The sequence below is a fragment of the Lissotriton vulgaris genome, chromosome 3_1 (assembly GCF_964263255.1).
Source record: "Lissotriton vulgaris chromosome 3_1, aLisVul1.2, whole genome shotgun sequence".
In the NCBI taxonomy this organism is placed as follows: domain Eukaryota; kingdom Metazoa; phylum Chordata; class Amphibia; order Caudata; family Salamandridae; genus Lissotriton; species Lissotriton vulgaris.
In genome coordinates, this window is record NC_141689.1 from 1,966,652,711 (window position 1) to 1,966,675,714 (window position 23,004).

General features: G+C 42.9%; 1 protein-coding gene across 1 annotated transcript in view; it reads right to left on the reverse strand.

Moving 5' to 3' along the window:
• GLRA3 (glycine receptor alpha 3) overlaps nucleotides 1-23,004 on the reverse strand; it is a 670,994-nt gene that overhangs the window by 370,015 nt on the left and 277,975 nt on the right. The window lies entirely within an intron of this gene.

Genomic DNA, 23,004 nt, shown 5'->3' on the forward strand with positions numbered 1-23,004 from the left:
GTAATTCATTTTATTTATGTACTTAACTCCAGCCGGTCGTATGACGGTTTACTACCCCCCACCCTGCTACTCCCATGCCCCACCCCACCACCCTGCAGCACTCGCACTAGGAGTCGCAACTGCTGGCAAACCATTAGTAAACCATTAGTAAGTGATTATAGAATGCTACCAGCTGGTTGGGAACTTGAGAAATAGATTAGTGATTTCCATCTTGAGACCTGTCGTGGTGATCTCTTTGTTATAATGCTGCTGATAGTATCAATTACATTTTGTAGATAACAAAAGAGTAAACATCATGAAATAAAAAGGACAAGGGCTAATCTTGAAATGCAGGATGCAGAATGCAAATCTTATGATGAGATAAAGGTCTTAGATGATAGTGGAAGAAAGAGGTTAAAGACAACACACCCATAATCTGTGACTAGATCTGATGTGGTAGATAACATGGTGGCTTGATTCGCCATCATAGGGGGGCTTGATGCAACACAACTTTAAAAACATATTACACGACATGTTTATACACAGAAGACATGAACAGTTGAAAGTATACGCTGCACATATTAGAAACAGTGACACCTGAAATTAGGACAAGCGTAGTAGAAGCACCGTTAAAGCTTGCTTTTAAATATGAGATTAAGAAAACACACATATAAAATAAAACTAATACATATAAACAAAGTTGCACTAATGATTTTCTTATGTACATATTGCTTATTAATGTATATTGATGAAGTTTTGATGTTAAGCAAAGTGACCTAGTGTTTATGATGCTTCTTGTCAGTGTGCACCAGATAGAAAAGTCAGTTCAAAATGGTGTAGCAATAAAGTACAAGTTTTATATTTTAGAACATGATACCAGAGACTATAGTTTATGACATATGAATAACTAATTTGGTAGTATAACATTTGAAAAACGTGCATTAATATGAACATTATGAAAAGTTGTGACAGTTGGGTATTTGTAACTTTAGCCATTTCTATTTAATAATAGTTTGTGGAAGTTATACATTTTCTTACTGAATTTGACTTAATTTCATTATATTGAAGTAAATCAGAGCTCATTTCCTTTAAACGTGCGATGATAACTCAAAGCCCTTTTTTGATATGCAATTTCTCTAGTGCAAACCTTTCCACCGATTTAATAGAATGAGTTATTTTACTACGAGTGAAATGTTGCTTATTTGTCCCATACATGCCTACATCCTGACATTCTTGAATGTTTCTTCAACACGCACAGTGAAATGTTCCTGTGGGAATAGAATTTCAGCCATTGCTACGCACAAACTACTTTGTATCTCTTGTTGTTATACTAGGCTTATGTGGACTCTTAAGCTTTCGTTTCCCATGACTAGCATGGGAAACCATCTCAATGTTTCAAGTGTTTTAGGTGGCACTATGTGACTATGGACACATGATAGTCTTTTGATGGTAGTGTGATGCCACCTCATTGGGACGATCTAAAAAACCTTATAAAAGAAACCTCAAAGGAGGGTCTACTGGATGACATTCAGAATTCCTATTCGAGACCTGGATGCTATGCTGATCGATTTTTACCTTCAGTAGCAAGTGGACTGAGCCATCTCTGCTAAACCATTTCCATTTTTTCCATTTTCCCCATTTCTTGTTATCCTAATGGACTCGCCCTTATTGGACTCTAAACTGAACCCTTCCCCATTTTCTTACGATCTTAACTCTTAGACAACTAAATATCCTTTAGTCCTTCATGGTCGTAGGACTCTGTAACTCTGTGGCTGTTACTGATGTGAATGCCTGCTTAAATGCTTGGTTCTATTAAAAAAGTCTTCACTGAACTTCTTAAGAAATTACTTGAGGCTATGAACTTAAAATCTCTAATATAATAACCAAATGTATTCAAATATCTGTCTGAGTCTATTATTGAGTCTTGATGATTCTTCCATTTCAACAGTGTTATTAATGATTTTAATGTGCTGTAGGGAGAATCAGCAAGTTCTGACCGAACAGGAGGTGTTACTTATCTTGCTTTATGTTGCTGTCACAGAGTTTCTGCTTTAAATAATCCTTACTCGACTTAAGTTCTTTAGGAGGTAGGGATTTCCTGTTGCAATTCCTTATTTGTATAGCATGGTCTTCAGAGTGGTGTTCCTAAACTTACTTTGAAACTTGTGAACTGGCTGTCCATTAATGGTCCTCGATGGACAGGTAACGTGGTGTTTGACCATCCTATTTTCCACCCCTAAGATCGGTGGAGAAAGATTCATCAGAGGATCATTGCCTCCGTGGTCAATTAAATTCATTCAGCTTCGTAAAAGGTCCCCGTATGAGTAGATGATTTAATGAGGGTAAGCGAATGATACCTTTTTACGCACACTTTAAGCTGCATCATAACGTTGTGGAAAAACGTAGCAAAAAAACTTTCGGTTCAGAATGCAGGATAACTGAAGACTCACTCTCACCCCTACAAGTATGATCTTTTTTACTATGATGTAGAATAGAGGCTCCATTAAAACTAGTGCAATATTCCAGCACAGTATATTTTGCACACAAGCTTACACGATATGTATCAGTAATTCGAGGATGTATATTTACATTCCTTCATGAATCGGAACCTGATTATCCCTAAAACAGGAAATTTACAAAACACCCTGGGATACGGCAACCAAATGCCTGATGAATTCTCTGTTTTGAGGGACATTTCCACCTTGCAATTTCAAATGTCTGGAGGTGAATTACTGGAAACGCGATATTCTCACAGTCTTTGTAATTATCGATTGAGATGGATGCATAGTTTGTGTTTGAATCAGAATTACATGGGACCTATACTTAGACAAGAGAGAAAAGCATAGTGACCCAATTATCAATTTACTAGTTCCACTGTAGGCAAAGAAAAATAATTCAACAAGAAATAGAAATATCAATACAAAATTGCTCGAATGCAGATTTAGATGGTGAGCCAGACGAGCTGCTGAAGGAAAAAAAGAGGCATGTGAGTAGCATCCTCCTAGAGCAACACATTATGTATTCTTTTCGTGTTCCAAATTAAGATAGAGGATTGCAGTCCTCTACTGGCTTACTTAATTAAACCATATTTCATGTACCTAACTCTAGCCATTTTTTAAATGTTATTATACAAACTAGATCACAGAGTAATTTCCTTTGCACAATTTCACCTCATTATCTTATTCAGCAGGCGATCCATAGTAAAATAAAATAATCAAAATAACCAAGTAGTTGATACTGAAAAAATGCTTAAGTGTCTCATTAAAATATTAATCCCACCCGTCCTTTTTCGTCCTTTGTAAATGATGTTCATAAAACTATGTACCTCGGCAGACAGGTGCATCTATCACTCTTGGAATAGCAATTAATTGATAAAATTATTTCTTAAAGTAAGGAGGAATTAAAAATATAGCAAAATACTTTTTCTTTCAAAGAATATGGGCAACGAGAAACACACACAATTTATGTGTAAAGGGATGCAGTACATATTTTAATCACATGGAAAGTATTACTTCTTAACTAGAAATATTGACTAGTGTAGCAATACGTAAAACTGTACATTTTCTAAATGTACAAACACTCTTTTGGCATAAAACGGGAATCAGGGTATCACAACAATCAGATTTTACAAACCCTTGCCTAACTAGATTGGTCTAATGCTAAAGCTCACCAAACGTTAGCTCTTTCTGTCCTCCTATGACAATTTTCTCTAACAGAAGAGGTAGTAGCTGATTTAGTATCACTTTCTGCACCAAACGTTTTGTCGGTTTTTGTGGTGTAGAGGGACAAACCGCCTAAAAACCGAAGTGTGGGGATTAACCAAGGGGACGATTAGGATTGCGGTGAATCCGCATCCTCTGGGCGGGCGGAAGCCACCGCCGGCCCGGAGCATGCGGATTCCCCGCTGGTGTGATTCTAAAGACCCCCCGCCAGATTAGGATGGCTGGGGGTCATCGGCGGACGGGAAGACCTTCCGCCGCTTTTCCGCCGCAGTCGCCTTCCGACCGCGGCGGAAAAGCTCTAATATGGTGGCGGTGTCTATCAGACACCGCCAGCCATATTAGGATTTGCATTGGGACATGCCTTTCCGTGGCAGCAATGCCACCACGAAAAGTCATACGGTCTTTACTTTGGGGGCCCGTTGCGGGCCCCCAGGGTGAAGGGGGGGTGGGTGGAGCACATGGGGGCTACCTATGGTAACCCCCTGCATTTACATGCACAAAGCGGCAGGCACCGCGCGGTGCCTGACACTTTGTGCATGTAAATGTAAAACATGCTTTTTTAACCTTGCGGCGGGTGCTGCTTCAAGCAGCACCTGCCGCAAGGTTGAAGATCCAGGATGTGACCGTCAAGGTGGCGGTCACTTCCTAATTGCACTGGAGTGACTGCCGCTGCCCCTGCGGACGGTCCCTCCACCTCGGGGGTGGCGGACGGACGCCATCCTAATGAGGTACTATGTAAGTGAAATCATGGAGTGGGACATCACGGCTTGTGACATCGCTAGTTGAATCTTATGAAGTGGCATCACAACCCATGACCTCACAGGAAGTGACATAACAAGATAGTGACATCAGATCTTAGGACCTCACACATATGTTTAGCAGGTCTATCATAAGTGCATTTGAGTGGATTAGAATATTTAACACATAAGATTTTGCTTCAGGCGTTGTATCAATGAGTGACTCATTTATTTTTAAAACTGTACCACAAAGAAATTGGCAACAAAGGGAAACGAGGCAGTAAATCTGTACTGCCTTACTTGTTGCAAAGTCTGTATTTTAAAATATTTTATGGGATTAAGGGACCTGCTGCACAGATCTTTGGGTGCCCAGTAAATCTCATGGAATAAAAATAATGGTAACTCTGGAGGTTAACTAATTTGCTGGAGAGATCTGTGTCTTGTCGAGTCCAAGTTTTTATTCAAAGTATCATAGATAGTTAGTATCTGCAGCAAAGCACAACATGTTAGGGGATAAAGTCTCTTTAGTCAGAAATGGCTGATTATAATGTTAATGGAAAACCGAAAAGAAGTTGTAGAGTATGCACATGTAGTATATTAATAGTAGTTATAGTATGGTTTGGACTGCCATTAGCTATACCTCATTTGATGAGCAAAGATATGCAGAATAACACTAATATACCTAAAGAAGTAGATTCACCTAAGAAAATAGATACACATATACATGAGAAAGCAGTTAGTTTTAAGCAACCTGGAGTAGATTTAGAAGCACCAGATGAGGTAAATTTACATTATTGTAGAGCTATAAATAGAATTTGAATGTATTTGCTAATTTGTTAGTACATTATTTAGAAGCTATGGAAATCAGTGATTGTTATGTGTGCATGAAGTTGCCCACATCAGTAGCTGAAGGGGTCACATACCATGACTTACCTTTGACCTACGGTATTTCATGTAGCATTTTAGCTAGTCTCTTTTATAGAACTGAGTTAGACCTGGCATTCTTGGAGTGGTTTCCCCCTATCTTTTTGCCTCTTTTTGCCTCTACCTGCTGTATTTTTGATGCTGTGCTGGATTTCGGTTTTGCTGGTCAGATGCTTTGGACACTCTGCCACTGCTGATCAGTGTCAGAGTGTAAGTGCTCCCTGTGTAAATTGTTATTGTAATTGGATATACCTGATTGGCATATTTGTATCACCTAGAAGTCTCTAGTAAAGAGCACTGAGTGTGCCAGGGCTGATGATGTCAAATGCTACTAGTGGGCCTGCAGCACTGATTGTGCCACCCACAGGAGTAGCCCTAAAATGGTATCTCGAGCCTGCCACCGCAGTGCATGTGTGCAGTCTGTGAACTGCCATGTCCTCCTGATCAATGTCCCCTCTGACCGGGCTTAACCCTTTCCTTTCTGTGCACATTGGTCACCCCTATGGAAGGCCCAAGTTACCCCCTTGGGCAGGCTGCAGTGTATGTGAAAGTTAGGTTATGTACTTGTGCAGAGGACATTCTCTGTTAGTGAATTACAGCCATTTTCATTTGTCACTGCTGTAAGGCTATCTTGCTCCATAGGCTATCATGGGAGATGCTGGCTACAGTGGCTACCAGCATATCTTCCCATAGGAACAACATAGGACATAAACGTCTGGTATCCCTGAACTCAGAATTTAATAACACATCTTTTAGGAAAGGTTGTTTTTAAATCCTGTGTTTGAGAACAGCAGTTTTAGAAAGTAGCTGTTTTCTTGTCTGACCTTTCTGTGTGCCTTGGCCTGTTTGTGAATTGACTGTCTGGTTTGAGAGTGACAGGGGCTGGGGAACCCAAGGAGGCTGGCTGGGTCAGCCCTAGGCTGAATGACTGCATTTGCAACTTGCGTGGTGGGAGGAGATAGCACCTGGGCCTGAATAGGGCTGTGCCTGCCTTCCACAATGCTGGCTCCACCTCCTGCTGGGTGGCTGACGACCCTGCCCCTCACTCTGAAAGGAAAGGAGAAGCCAGGAAAACAAAGTGCTCAAGGAACACCCAGAACTGGTTCAGACTGGGTTCAGGGCCCACTTGCACAAAGAGAAAAAAGACTTTTAGGGGTACAAGTACAGGACCCCTGACAACAAAAAATTAGATCATCCTGGAACCAAGAAGGAACCTCTGAAAGGAGAAAGCTGAAACTGAAGAAGAAAGACATACCTGCTGTTGCTCTGCTGGACTGACCTGCTGTTGCTTTGCTGCCAAGAAGACGGGAAGGACTTTGCTTTGTGCTGTGTCCCCTTGCTTGAAGGAATCTCCAAGGGCCTGGGAGAGAGCTGGCTACCTGTTATGAAGTCCCAGGAACAAAAGGACTTCACCCCCAGCTTCCCTGAACTCTACTGAGAGAGTTATGTCCTTCCTGGAGTGTGTGGCCCATGTGTGGTGCTTCTGGAAGTTGTACCTGTGTTGGGGAGCTGGAAACCAAGCTGTTAAAGACTTTGCTACAGAAAATGTATTGCAATCCCGCCTGAGCGAGAAAATTCCTGCGGCTACGGAGACCGAGACCAAGACCGTCGCAGCGCCTGTCGCTGCTGCCTGAAGACGTCGCACCCTTTGTTAGCTGGAAGATTTCAGCCGCTGCGAACATCGTTGCAGAGCCTGTCATTGCTGGGTGAGATCACCGCATCACGTCGCTGCGAGAATCGTCGCAGAACCCCGAGAATCCTCGCATTGTGCCTTTGCGGGCATCTTCCATCTGAACCTCCGCATCGGAATCCATACAAATCATCGCCTTCCTCCCCATAGAGATTGGATTCATCGCTACACGCTGCTACATCCAGCAGAATTGTCGCTAACGCCTCCCCAGGTCTCAGGAGTAACGCATCGCTTGTTTTCCACCGCAAAAGCTTTTGTTTTGGAACTTTGTCGCATTTAAAGGTACTGTTGGCTAAACGTGACGCTACTGTGAACTTTTCACACAACTGTGGATTATTTTAACGCTAACATTAAGAACTCCTTTGCAACCATATTCTTGAACTGTGTATGTTGAATTTTTGTCATTTTGTTCTTGTGTAGTTTAGATTAAATACCTTTATTTTTCTAAACTGTTGTGGAGTCAGTTTGTGTTTTTTTCACTGTGTTACTGTGAGTTTTGGTACAAATACTTTACACATTGCCTTTGATAAGCCTTGACTGCTCGTGCCAAGCTACCAAGGAGATGAACAGGGGTTTTCTCAGAGGGATTTCCTCCTTACCCTGACTAGAAGCAAGGGTCCCTATTTGGACAGTGGTGCCTACCTCTGCCAACTAGAGACCCCCAGTTCTAAAGAACTGGAAAATTGCAATATTATTATTCTAATTTTAATGTAATCTTTTCTGAAGTTCCTTTACATAGAAATTTAAATCGTATTTCTAGTACTAGAGATTCTACACACTTCTTGGGTGATTATTTTCTAACAGTAGGATCAATAGAAATAGCTAAAGCTCACAAAGATAATCTAACATGCACATTACACGAGAAAGAAAAGATGTTTTTAGATGTAGTAGAGAAAAGGAAACAGGATTTCCATAGAAAAGCCTCTGATCAGAAATGAAAGATTCCTAAATGGACTGAAAAAAAAGAGTTTACCTCTAATGGCAAGGCTCAAGCTGCTATGTTGCTGGATTTCGAAAAGAAAGGGAAACTCTGTCTCCATAGGGAGAAAAACAGATTACTATAACAATGTATTCATTGGTTCCAGTGAGTGTGAACATAATTTCAAATTAATCGGGGGTTGGGGTTTCAAAGATGGAACTGAACCAGTGTTTCCTGGAATTTATTATATTTGCGGGAATAAGGCCTATTTTGAATTGCCTGATCATTGGTATAGGAGTTACTATTTTGGAATAGTATTCCCAAAGGTATACCATGTAAAAGAAATCACTGGAAGCAATGAAGAAACTAATGGATTAATTAGTAGTAAAAGAGCATCATTTGCTGAAATTGTAGGAGACATATTTAGTGCAATAATACCTTCAGTGGGAGTGGTTCTGAACACTCAAAGAATTTGCAAATTGTCAAAAGTGGTGGATCGCTTATCGCCTGACACTGCTAATGGATTTTTAATGATCAATACTGAACCAGTTGCAGTAAGATCAATGGTTTTACAAAATCGACTTGCTCTTGATATATTATTGGCATAAGAGGGCGGAGTCTATCGAATGCTGAAGACGCAACATTGTTGCACTTACATTCCAGAAGAAAATGTTGAAATTGGAAAATATGCAAGAAACATTACACATTTGAGAGAAGAAATGAAACCACTGGAGGTTGACAGCGCATGGAAGAGACTAATTAGTGGTCTCTCTTCGATAGGTAGATGGATTTCTAACGTAGGGAAAAGTTTTGTAGGTAGAATACTGATGCCAATGGTGGGAGTAGCCCTACTGATTTTAGGGATAATAATGTGTTGTAAATGCCGCAAACATTAAGAGACATATACAGTAAACACGAAATGAAAGAAAAGAAACTTCAATGAAATTGAGCTTGAAGAATTAAATGGGGATTTATACAAGAAAATGAAAAACTGTCACATGAATAATGGGGAAAAGCCTGAAAGAGTGTTTGAAGAAATAGAGCTGAGTAAATGTTGAAAGTTGGCATCTGTTTCCGTAATTTGTGATGATATAAAATATCATCAAAGAGAGGATTGATGGAGAATGGTTTCACAAGTAAAGAGACTTGCTCAATCCTCACGAAATAACACATAATGATTTAATAAACATGTTTTGTCTTATTAATAATGCACCACACAACATATCTAGTAAGCTGGGGCAGCTTCACAATGTGCTTTTTTACTAACAGTAACTCGAGTTACCTAATATGGCCGCTGCAACTCTGGAATTTCACTGCGCATGCGTCTCTTACACTCACGTGACATGACATACTCTCTGCTTTGATGGGAAAACTTTGCTTCTGCGCACTAGAATAAAAGATGGCTGCTCTATTTTTCACATGCTGATGCTTGCACTGCTGCTTGTACTAAACCCTGTTCGTTCTGCCTAATCACTACCGCTATAGTTAAAATAAAGTAATCGGAATAGAGTAGAGATAAGTGGTATACAGTGCATTAATTTATTCTTTGTTCTAAAATTGTTTATCTTTAACTTTGCTACTAGCTCGTATTTGGGCCTGATGTGTCATTGCTGAACTCCATCTTAAAACTCTGATCGCGCATGTGCTGAATTCTTCCGAGTCCACAAGCCATGGCATTGAATAAGTGCGAGTGACAGTCTTGCCTGCGATGGGCCTGGGAAAATGAACTCTTAACCCTCAGAAAAGAAGACAACTTACAAATCTTCATATACATTGTATTTGTTATTGAAACATCCATTGTTGGGTGGAATAAAAGTGCATGGTAAAATAAAACTATGGGAGGGAACATTAATTTGAATATTTTAATGAAATGATCTCACAGCTGGTATGGTGTGATGACCTCTCCTCGCTTTTGGACAATCAAATTGGGGGAATACAGGTTCTTGCAGCATTGGGGGGTGGAACACTGCCCTGGAAAATGGTATAACTAAGGTAGGCGTAACTAGTTAGATTGTCCGACTTGTCTGAATAGCTGACCTGTCACTGACCAAACGCACTCAATAGGCGATCAAGAGCAGAGGTGCTGGCGGAGCACTCGGTCAGAAGATTTGATAACCCAATCGGGGTTCTGGTGATGTAAATAATTAATTTACTCTCTTAATTTCTATGCAGGTAAGTACTTAATCAATAATAACTCAATCGAAATGAAGGAAAACAGAGTCCGTGGTGTAAGAGTTTCTAAGGGTTTTATTCCTCATAAAGGAATCAGGATATCATGTTCTGACCACCACACAGGGTGTCAGAAGGGATAGATGAGCGCGCCAACGTTTATTGACAATACATAGCTTATATACTTGATTTACATCATAATGTTCAATGTAAGAGGCGTAACAGCTGAGAGAAGACAAGATAACAGTATACACGTGGTGCTAGTACATCATCAAGAGGCGTAAACTAGGCGTGTGTGCTAGAAACGTCACTGATAGGTGACGCAAGTGGGTGGCACCAAGGGGTGGTGCTAACAGAATGTTGCAATGTCAGCAGAAATCGGAAGCTTGGATGCGTGCGCAGCTGCATGACGTGTGATAGACGGGGTGCAGGGGACTTGACATTTACACTGACGGGGAGAGACAGAAGTCTGGCATGTCAGATCAACTTGTACTTCTATCATATCTGATATCTGGTGTTTAGGAACTAAGCTATCTGGGCAGAAAGGTCTCTAGAGCAGAAGCTATTCTATACTTGCTGTGAGTGCGTGTATAAGCGCCTGAGTGTCTGTATGAGAAGCGTGGGGGCACGGGGCCTTCCATGGAAGCATGGCAACAGAGGCTATGAATTACTTGCATAAAGACAGGTCGGCCCTTTAGCCCTGTAGCTGAGGGAGGATGTTTACTGAAGCTAGTAGGCTGGAATGTATCTTCGGGGAGGAAAACAGATAACTCGAAGGTTATAGTCAATCTTGGCAGGCAGCAGGCTGAGCTGAGCACGGAGGGCCGCGCTAGAAGTAAGTCAGAGTTCACGGGTACGGGGGCTGCTTGGGCAGAGGCCCTCGCAGTCAGAAGCCAGAAAAGAGGCTCGATGGCAGAGATTCAGGGCCTACTTTCAGTCAGGCTGAAAAACGTAGGAGTACACTTCAAAAAGACGTTGGCATAGCATACTTAGGAACGGACCATCAAACCCATTCATGGTGGGTCTGAAAGAGGACAAGTTAACGTTGGACGCAAATGTATTTGCGTCTTCATAGCTGGTACAGGAGGGAAGTTACATGCACTTTTAACTCGTACATGGAGTCGGTGGGGTACTCGCTAGGGAACACAACATGACCATAAAATTTATATTACCTCATTCCCTCCTTGTTCCCTACGGACCCTTCATGATATATCGATCCTCATAAATCGATCAGTTTGTTCTTGTAACATTATATGTTCGTCTTTCTTTCTTTGACTGTTTGAGAGGCAACTGGAATGCTCAATGCAGGATGTGGCACACAGTCCACATATCGCTGGCCCACACTGCAGGCATAGGCAACAACTGAATACTATAACAAGACCAATGCCTAGGAAGGATAAGATCTTCCATCCCCAAGCTGTTAACGTAGTCCAGAACCAACCGGACCAAGTCCAGGTGCCTGGATTCTGATGTATCTGATTTGCAATTTTATGTAAACGGGTGATAGCTTGATAGACAGATGGTGCATTTTGTGGAATGAAAACACAGCAACTTGACCCGATGACCTTACAGGCTCCACCTCTATCTGCCAAGATGACGTCAATCACAAGACGATTTTGAAGGACAACAGTCCGTATAGCAGACTGCTCCTCTGTTAAGTTACCTAGAGCGGAAGCAGTTTCGTTCACTACTGCTTCAAGTGTTCTCGTTAATCTGCGTATTAATTTACTGTTTTGGACAGGCCCTAGGAAGAAAAAGAATCCTTTATTGAAATCAGTGTACTGTTCCCATGCCGTTTCTGTGTAGTCGACAAGGGGAATATCTCTTTTGGGTCTATTCGGTGCTAGATTCGTATTTCTATGGTAATCAGGAGGAGCTAGGAAAACAGGTGGCAGAAGGAATGCAATGTAACAGGTACCATCCCAGTCTGGAGGCAAACGTATGTATGCGGTATGACCACAAACAAAGTAGGAATGACTGGTAGCTTTAAAAGACGATTTACCATGGTCACTGAACTCGACCACAGTAGTGCATTTACTATGACCTAAGTGTACTGAACCTTTCTTGCTAACACATAATTCACCTGTGACTGGTAATACTAACATATGGGGCAAAACTGGAGCAGTTTCAGATTCAACAGTGAGGATCATAAGGCTAATTGTGTAATTACCTAATCCATATACTTCATTTTCTAGATCAGTTCCTATTCGAGTGGGAAGTCCCTCTTTATCAGGATAACAGACGTTGAGCAGGACTAAGTTCAAGTTTCCCCAAACCCAGCCCCCTTCGGAAACAGCGATATCAGGATCTAAGGAATTAATTATTTTAAACCATGCTCCACAGGAGCCATTGTGAGTGAATGGGTACGGAAAGAGAGGCAGAGCTCCCTTGTAATTCTGGTAGGGAGGGAGTCGGCCACATATCCAGCAGTCTGTAGCATTACTTGTCTGATGGGAATGGTGTAACATACTAATGAATGTATTGTTGCGCAGCGCAAGTCTGTAAGAGAGTTCATGTGCAGGAAGTTCACTAAAAGTGTGTTCAGCAGAGACATTGTAAGCAGATTGTTCACGCCTGAAAATAGGCCAGTACATAGGAAGCAGAATGCTGGCAATAATGAGTAGTATACTGAGAATAAACATAATTATTAGTGTCACTATGCAGTGACTACGAAGCGATTTGCAATATGTTCTTTTCTTTTCCTCTCTCTCTCTAACTCGATCTAGGGGATACATGTCAGAAACTATTTAACCGATTCACCTAGGGGAGGACTTAAACAATTAAACTGTCTGACTTGCTAGATCGAAGCTTCATACGGTAAAGTTCTTGAGGAGTCTTTTCTCTTTTAGGCACAGTAACGTCTTGTGCTTCAACACAGTCTTTGGTGGGGGTGGACGAGTCAGAGTCCTGTTTCAGTCCGTTTTTTAGTTCATTGCATAGCTTGATGTGACTCGTGTGGACCCACCCCTTTCTCCCCTCGATTTTCACGGCGGTCCTCGTGGTAAGCAGAACGGTCTTCGGAGACTTCCAGCGGGGCTCCAGCGGACTTTTCCGGTCGAAGTTCCGGACGAGTACCAGGTCCCCTGGACGGACCTCATGCGCCTTTACATCGGTGTTGTCAGGGAAGGCTGCGGCAACCTGTGAACGACATGATTGGAGTGCAGACATCAAGGAGGCAAGGTAATCTGTCAACATGTTACAATCAACATCAGTGATCTTTTTCGGAACGGGCGTCCCCCACATATTCGGCGGTCTGCCAAAGACCACTTCGTACGGGGATAGCCCTGATCTTGAGTGGGCGACCATTCTCATGTAGAATAGTGCCACGGGCAGGGCGACTATCCAGTCGACCCCTTTTTCCTGACAGATCTTGGCAAGACGGATTTTTAGTGTCTGATTATGCCTTTCTACAAGGCCAGCTGCTTCGGGATGTCGGACACAGTGGAACCTCCACTGATATCCTAGCAAGAGGGAAACTTGTTTCATCAACTCGGACGAGAACGGCTGTCCGTTATCTGAGTACACGACACGGGGCAAACCGTACCGTGGGAAGAATTCACGAACCAACTGTCTGGCTGTGGTCGGAGCAGTGTAGTCTGGGTGTGAGTCAATGCTGTATGTTTTGCTGTCTGGTCTGCCAGGTCGTTACCCTGGGAAACAGAATCTGTGACTTTGGTATGTGCCTTACACTTCATGACTGATATGCCCGAGGGCAAATGTATTGCTTCTTGCCAGAGGACTCCGAAGTCGTGTACAACTCCGAAGGCATAGCGGGAATCTGTGTATATGTTAACATTTCTGTTCTTGGCTAGAATACAAGCTCGGGTCAGAGCGATGAGCTCTGCTGCTTGAGCAGACAGGGTGTCAATACGATGTGTTTCTTTAATTTCAGTTTCAGTGGTCACGGCGTACGCGGCCACTAATTCTCCTGTACTTGTTCTCATGCATGAACCATCCACATAAAGTGTCAGGTCTGGATTTGTCAATGGGACATCTGTTAAGTCTCGTCTAGGCTTAGTTACTGCATTAATTATTTCTATACAATCATGCGGAGCTGGATCTGTCGTAACTGTAGGTAACAGTGTTGCTGGGTTCAGGATGCTGCAACGTCTGATTTCTATGTGTGGCTGGAATAGTGTTAATTCATAACCTGTCAGTCGTGCTATAGTTAAGTGTTGAGTCTGGGTTCTGTTTAACAAAACCTCTACAGAATGTGGTACTTGAACTGTTAACTGATGACCTAAAACAATTGAATCACTTTGTCTTATTGCTAACGCTGTTGCTGCTACTGACTTTAAGCACGCAGGGAGTGCTTGAGCTACTGAATCCAATGTACTAGAAAAATAAGCACAAGGCTTATGTGAACCTGCTTGGTCTTGAGTGAGGACAGACAACGCTGTACCATCACGTTCTGTAACAAAAAGTGTAAACGGTTTGCTGTAACATGGTGTCGCTAAAACTGGTGCTTGGCATAAAACTTTCTTTAATTCTTCAAAAGCTTGTGTGTGTTCCTGAGTCCAAGGGAGGACAGTCGAAGTTGCTGCCTCCTGTGTCGTTAACTGGATGAGTGGTTTAGCTAGAAATGCATACTGGGGAATCCATTGTCTGCAGTACGAGGTGAGGCCTATGAAGGCCCGCACTTCCTTTTGTGTCTTGGGTTGCGGCATGTTCACAATTAACTGAATGCGATCGGGAGTGAGCTGTCTCCCCACTTTGGACAGCAAGTGACCCAAGTACACAACTTGCTGAACACAGAATTGTAGCTTCGAAGGAGACACCTTGTGTCCCTTGTCAGCCAGGAAATGTAAAACTGTCAGTGATGCTTTTTCACATTCGGGCTCACTTCGTGCGGTGATCAGCAGATCATCGACGTATTGTAGTAAAGCGGTGTTAACTGGCATTTGAATACAATCTAGTTGTCTTTTCAGTGCTTGACTATAGATGCTGGGGCTTTCTGTAAATCCTTGAGGTGCGCGCGAAAATTTGAAACTGCGTCCATTTAAACAGAATCCGAAGAGATATTGGCTCTCGGGATCAATAGGCACGCTGAAGAAGGCGTTCTTGAGATCAATTACAGTAAAGAACGTTGCTTCTGAATCAATAGCAGTCAATAGAGATGATATATCGGGGACCACAGGATACTGTGGGATAATGCATTTATTCAATTCTCGAAGATCAATCACCAGCCGATATACTGGCGGTGCATTGGGATCAGTACGTTTAAGAATCGGAATTATGGGTGAATTACAGATATTGGAGTCGGTTTCGACGACCACTCCTTGGGCAATGAGCTCTTCAATGATTTTCAGTAAAGCCGCTACAGCATCGGGTGGTAACTTGTATTGTCTGATTCTGGGTAATACAACACCTGCCTTGAGGGTAACGCGGTATGGTGTAATGTGCATACATCCTACATCAGTTGGGCCTTTTGCCCACAAGTAATCAGGTACATTTTTCAATCTGACGTCAAACTCACGAAGGACGTAATGACCCTTGAAATCCCGCAGAAAGAGTCTAACCCCCTCCGGGGAGCAGCATATTATAGCTCCTAGAGCCTTCAATGTTTTAATTCCTAATAGATTCTCCGGACATGATTTTGTTAGTAACAGGTCTGTAACGCGTGATAATGGACCCACAGCCAGGGGAACTGGTTCTGATACTTCATTTACAATAGGCTGTCCTGAAAAACCAAGGGAAACATTTTGTGAGCCTGAGAGGGGTGCCCCTGGAACTTCGTCATGACTTATTGTAGTGCGACTTGCCCCTGTGTCAATTAAAAACTTTCTATCTTTCCCCAATACTTGACTGTGTACATAAGGACCTTCTTGATCTACAGGAATCTCGATAAGAGGCAAGCCACCTTCCCTCTCTAGGCTGTTTCATGTATATCGGGAATATTCGGGGTAAGCAGACTGAGCATATTGGTACATCTGTTGTGAGACTTGCTGAGTTGCAGCAATGGGCTGTGGCTGTGGTACTGCTACGGTTTGTGCTGTCTGTGCAGATGCATGCATGGGCTGTGTATTCTGTGTAGACTGATGCTGGTTATGGTCTTGTCTAGGCGGATGCGGTCTTTCTTTAGTTTTACCTGTCGCTATGTTATGTTTCAGAACTGCACATTCGTGTACGTAGTGACCTGGCTGCTTGCAATAATTGCATGTCCCTTTAACAGGAGCTGCAGTGTGACTTGTCTGGGTCGTACCTTTTCTGTGACTGTCGGATGGAACCGTCTGGGCTACTAACATTTTCATTTTCGTGTCTTTCATGCGCTTCTGTTCCTGGTCTTGTTCTTCCCTAATTCTATTCTGGTGATATTGTAACATTTGTAACATCTGGGATGGCGTATTTGCTTGCCATGTACTCTCGACTTTATACACTCTATTTTTAACTAACGGTAGGGAATTCTCGACTAACTTTGATACGAAAAGATGTGGGTACGACTCGCTACTTGGCTGGAGGCCACTATTGATAATAAAACATTTCTCGAATCTAGAATAAAAGTCGCTAGTATCTTCATCATGTTTCTGTTTACAGGACGAGATTGCGTCCCAATCCTCCTTTCTAGTTGTCAATAATCTGGGCAGGACCTGTACTATTAAACCTGGTAATGCTTTAGTTTTGTCCCCAAGGCCTAACCCTGGAACCCGTTTCTTTTCTTCATCCTCTATTTCTGCCCAGGCAATCTTTGCGTCTCCCACCTCCCAGTCCTTTTCCTTTAATTTCTCGAATATACCCGTAGGCAATAATACTTTCAACATTTTCATGATATCATCATATGTGTAGTCCCCCATCAGTAACATGTCTTTGAGCTCTCTATGAAAACCTGCAGGGTCTTTATCATGGCACGGTACTAATTTCTTCATTTCTAACAGTTCTAACTTAGTCAGAGGCGTGTGTACATACACGCGTTTCAAAATTTTATCCTCACCCATAACAGGGTGCACTTCTCGCAAGGGGTTCTGACTTTCTATACCACTCCCGCACTGCATATGGTACATTTTCCTTTCTGGGGGTGGGGCGGGAACATATTCAGGACTTACAAAGGTATCATATCTGCGTCGTTGTTCTAGAATTATTTGAACTAATTTAGTGCTTAGGCCTCTCCATCTATCCATCAGTAGTGCTTCTAGTGTCTCATGTAAGGGACCTGGATCGGAATAATGTTTTCTGTACTTAATGAGAAGGTGCTGAATCATATATATACCTGCTAATTTCTGTTCGTCGGGGGAGAGGTTCAGAAATGTCTGTGCTACGGTGTCATCATTATATATGTCTGCATTTTCGGCCCATGATACCGCTGATCGGGCTAATTCTTGTTCATCCATAGAATTGAGTACATGGTACCCAACTCGATCTCGAAGCCGTTTATCAGTTTCCTGGAACTGATGCTCAGCAGAATTCGGATTCGTTAAGGCAGAGAAGAAAACTCTCTTGCTTTCTGGACGGATACCCTTCCTGAGATAAGTTCCCTTACCTACATATGCTATAGTGCTTGTAGTCGGTTCTGGTTCTTCAGATTCTTCTTCCTCCTCGGAGGGAGCCTTTTCTTTCTCTTTCTCGTGTACTGCTATCACTGCTTTCTTAATCTTTTTATACATGGCCTCTATGCAATTTTGTCTGTCATGTTTTCCATCAGCTATATTTTGACCCCACTTATTCAATGCATCTAATTCACTCTGCTCTGTTCCGGGCCTGTCTCGTTCTCTTATTAGACAATTTATGAAAAATCGTAGTATCAGTGCTTGCATGGTAACTTTCTGTTTCTCCAGGGCATCCTTAATACTGTCGGGGTCCTTTCCCGTTTGAACGAACTCATATATTCTATCTAGGTGCTCCTTCATTCCTGCATAACATAACAAACTATCAGTAGCAGATCTTAACCGTAAAGACGCTAATATCATTAAGTCGTCCTGTCCAGGTTCTGGATCATATCTACAAACTGACATATTTTCTTTTAGTGCATCAAGACGGGACGAATTAGAAGAACGGGGGGATCTGTGCGTAAGAGGACTCTGCATACCTCTGAGATTTAATCTGTGAGTCGGTGGCGGGGTCTGGAGACCCGCGGTCGCACCTCCTGAAGCGGAAGCTTGGGCATTATCTCTGTGTGTAGTCAGTATCTGAATTTGTCTTTTAGTAGGATCTGATTGAAGTGGTTTCGGCAAATCAGTTTTAGGTGAGGGAAGTGGCGGAGCTGGCGGAACGGAACTAGTCTTTTTCGGTGTCGGCTGAGCGTGATCTTGGGGGCCAGTACCACCCCCGGCCCTGTCAGTAGGCAGGGCACGAACAGGCAGATTGGTGTAAGCTGGCGCTACATCTTCGAGATATGAATTTAGGAATATGTCTTTAGTAGTCTTATGCATTACTTTAGTTGGAACTAATGGTGACGGCAAATTTTCCGGTATTTCTGAAATGGCGTCAGGGGTACCATCGGCCAAAAGATACATGTTGTTCACTTTGCCATTTTGGATACGATCTATTTGTTCTACTTTTACTCGAATTCCCTCAGTAACTAATTCGTTTTCTTGGGCCTTTTCTGATTCTTTAAGCCTGTCTTCTCTACGGAGTGCTCTATCAGCACGCTTACGTGATTCCTTACGCCAAAATTCTATGGCGTCTTTCTGAGATTGTCTAGCTTTCTTTTTCCGTAATATTTCTTCTACCTTTATGATGCACTCGGCATCCCATGTTCCGTTAACTGGCCATCGGTATCTTTCCTCTAAGTGCTTGGTATAATCGGTCCATAACTCTAGATACAGGATGGCGTCTATGCCATGTTTATTATACATAAAATTACCTGGAGTGTCCCTAGGGGGGATTGGAATCTCTTCCTCTAACATCCCTTTCCTAGTTCCTATCTGCTTTAATTTGTTGAAAAACGGCATTGTGCCTACTTGATACTGGAATGCTTGATCCTTGATACTTAATGTCAACTGTAACTATTTATACAAAAACACAATAATGCACAAAAACAATCACATTCATACCACGACATTAATCACATGAAACATTTAAAGACATAGTTAACTTCCCCCTACTCTGAATGTACCGCTCAACGATACAGATACACTGCTGTAACAGTGCAGAAATTCGGAATACTTTATATACTGCTAAACAGTACAGATACACTGCCTAAAAACAGTGCAGACCGGACTTGCGTACCCAAACCCGTCTAGATACGACCCAGCAATGGTACTCACCGGGAAGCACGGAAAACAGAAGGCCTCGGAAAACTCGACTGGACTCGACTCGGAACTTCGGAAAACTTCGGAAAACTTCGGAAAACTGGTGGGCCTCTTCACACCTCGGACCTTGCTTCCTTCGGCTGGGCTCTGGTCGGGATCCTCCGCACTCCTCACCGCCTCGTCTGGGCACTGATCGCAGTCTTCGTCACCTCCGTGTGTCAGAGGGGAATGCAGGAAATCCTGCCAGTACACGTGTTGTCCGTCTAACTGATGGCAGGGGACACGGATTGCAACGCACCTTCCGGCGCGTGAGGTGGGGGAGGGGTCCCTATTCGGGCGCCAAAATGATGTAAATAATTAATTTACTCTCTTAATTTCTATGCAGGTAAGTACTTAATCAATAATAACTCAATCGAAATGAAGGAAAACAGAGTCCGTGGTGTAAGAGTTTCTAAGGGTTTTATTCCTCATAAAGGAATCAGGATATCATGTTCTGACCACCACACAGGGTGTCAGAAGGGATAGATGAGCGCGCCAACGTTTATTGACAATACATAGCTTATATACTTGATTTACATCATAATGTTCAATGTAAGAGGCGTAACAGCTGAGAGAAGACAAGATAACAGTATACACGTGGTGCTAGTACATCATCAAGAGGCGTAAACTAGGCGTGTGTGCTAGAAACGTCACTGATAGGTGACGCAAGTGGGTGGCACCAAGGGGTGGTGCTAACAGAATGTTGCAATGTCAGCAGAAATCGGAAGCTTGGATGCGTGCGCAGCTGCATGACGTGTGATAGACGGGGTGCAGGGGACTTGACATTTACACTGACGGGGAGAGACAGAAGTCTGGCATGTCAGATCAACTTGTACTTCTATCATATCTGATATCTGGTGTTTAGGAACTAAGCTATCTGGGCAGAAAGGTCTCTAGAGCAGAAGCTATTCTATACTTGCTGTGAGTGCGTGTATAAGCGCCTGAGTGTCTGTATGAGAAGCGTGGGGGCACGGGGCCTTCCATGGAAGCATGGCAACAGAGGCTATGAATTACTTGCATAAAGACAGGTCGGCCCTTTAGCCCTGTAGCTGAGGGAGGATGTTTACTGAAGCTAGTAGGCTGGAATGTATCTTCGGGGAGGAAAACAGATAACTCGAAGGTTATAGTCAATCTTGGCAGGCAGCAGGCTGAGCTGAGCACGGAGGGCCGCGCTAGAAGTAAGTCAGAGTTCACGGGTACGGGGGCTGCTTGGGCAGAGGCCCTCGCAGTCAGAAGCCAGAAAAGAGGCTCGATGGCAGAGATTCAGGGCCTACTTTCAGTCAGGCTGAAAAACGTAGGAGTACACTTCAAAAAGACGTTGGCATAGCATACTTAGGAACGGACCATCAAACCCATTCATGGTGGGTCTGAAAGAGGACAAGTTAACGTTGGACGCAAATGTATTTGCGTCTTCATAGCTGGTACAGGAGGGAAGTTACATGCACTTTTAACTCGTACATGGAGTCGGTGGGGTACTCGCTAGGGAACACAACATGACCATAAAATTTATATTACCTCACTGGGAAGGAGTTCGATAACACAATCCATGTCTGACTGTTAGCTGCAGAGAGGGGTGTGACGCTGGCATTGCACTTTAGCTGTGGGTGCCGGTCCGGACCTGCGGTGGTCCTGATCTAATTTGGTCCGTACTTGTCCTGATTTTGGTCTGCACCTGTCCTCTCCTGTTGGCACCTGAACTATCGGAAGTCCTGTCCTGTATCCCAGCCCGAGGCTAGGGTTGATCTTCACACCATTCTAGGTAAATATAAATTGGTGTGGGTATGTCATTGTACTGTTTCCTTTTTCTTACCCTTCCTTTGTTTCAATGCTTAAAGAAAGTCTTGTAATATTTTCTCATCATCTTGCTTTGATTATTTTCTTCTTAATTGAACGAGCTTTAATTGAATTGGTATGGACTTTGACATTTAGAATTTACATAGATAGTGTTTAAACTTTTCCAGAGTCTTTGGTTATTTCATGAATGCAAATGTTTATTTACTGCCTATTATGCTAACTCCCTTGATCCCTTAGGACTATAGATACAAGTGACAAGGATTGGAAAGTCAATGGTATAGGTCCTAAATGGTTAATTAAAATTCTGATTAAGCGTAGGATTACCTGTTCAAAGTGTGTATGTTTTATGGGCCCATGTGAGTATGGTAAAATTATCAGGCATGTACACAATAGTCCACAAAAACATACATAGCCTTATTAAACTAGTTCTCTAGGGCCACACAGCCACGCTCACTTCCCTCCTCTTCCAGAGCCCGTTTTGGTGCCACTCTCTTTAGAACGCACCCTTCCCTTTCATCAACCAGACTCTTCTGCCTTTCTCCGGCATACTCTGCCTTCCCCCATTCTCCTTCACTTCCTCTCCCTTCTTTGTTCCGTCTCTGTCCTTCACATTTCCTGTTTCACTTTTGATTTCTTTCTTCACGCAGCACGTCTCCTCCTTTCTGTTCCCAATGTTAGCTCTACCGTTTGTTAATTGTTCTATTCCTACCTGCTGGTCTTGACTGTGCATCCCTGTTCTGCTCTTCCCTGTTCTGCTCTTCCCTGTTCTGCTCTTCCTTGTTCTGTTCTGCCTTGTTCCGTTCTGCCACGTTCCATTCTGCCCTGTTGGTGTTCCTTTTCTGTTCAGAGCCCCTTCGGAACATTGGCTATGGAGCTGTCCCTTACCATTCTGTATGGCACCAGTCTTATGAGAGTTGCTGTCTCCCTTTGGATTACAGCCTTGCTGTTAGCTGAGGTTGCCATTCATCAGGGGATAGCAATTCTAACAAGAAGAAATGTGATGAACTGAAGTGAAAAATAAGCCTCCTGTATGGTAAAAATGTATCCATCACAGAGCGACAGTGTTGTCCCAAATGTCTTAACAATATTTTCCAGTATCGTGATGAATAAAGAAATCTCTACAGGGTCAAACTTGAGTTCACAAAGGTCTATGCGAAATGCAAGTGCAGCATGCATATTTTCAAGAGCTCAACGTGACTTCTAACGCGAGTCTGACAAAAAGTTCATCACATTTCTTCTTTTTAGATGGCTCATATAGAGCATTTATCTTAATTGTCTGTAACCAGTGCATTCTGTGATACCTCTCTTATGCTATGTTATGCTGTGTGTGATTTGTATAGCTCTCTAATCACCCGTAAGAGTATCCATCGCCCATTCTCTTTTCTCTCTCTCTCTCTCTCTCTCTCTCTCCTCTCTCTCTCTCTCTCTCACAATCTCTATTTTTCATTATTGCTTTCTCTTCTCTGTCATAAACTTTCTCACTCACACACATGAGCACCCTCCCTTCTCTGTCTCTCTATTCTCTCGGTTTTCACTTACACATACACATTCGTAGAGCTTATTTCTCTCCATATGTTCCCATACCAGGCGTGTCACGCAGTTTGGTGCTTACTTTCCCTCCATATTAAACCATAGTAAATGTTTCAGCACCCAGGCTACTATGCTGGGTTATTAAATACATATAAGGTCCTAAAGGCGAGACCGGTGCATTGCAAATGCTTGTTTCACATTCCGCTTCCTTCTGCCACACCCGGTCAGCACCAATTCGTGCCGGCCGCCACTGGTTACATACACAATGAAGGCCTAGTCTCAAATAGGTCGCTGTGCAAAAAAAAAAAGACTGTGC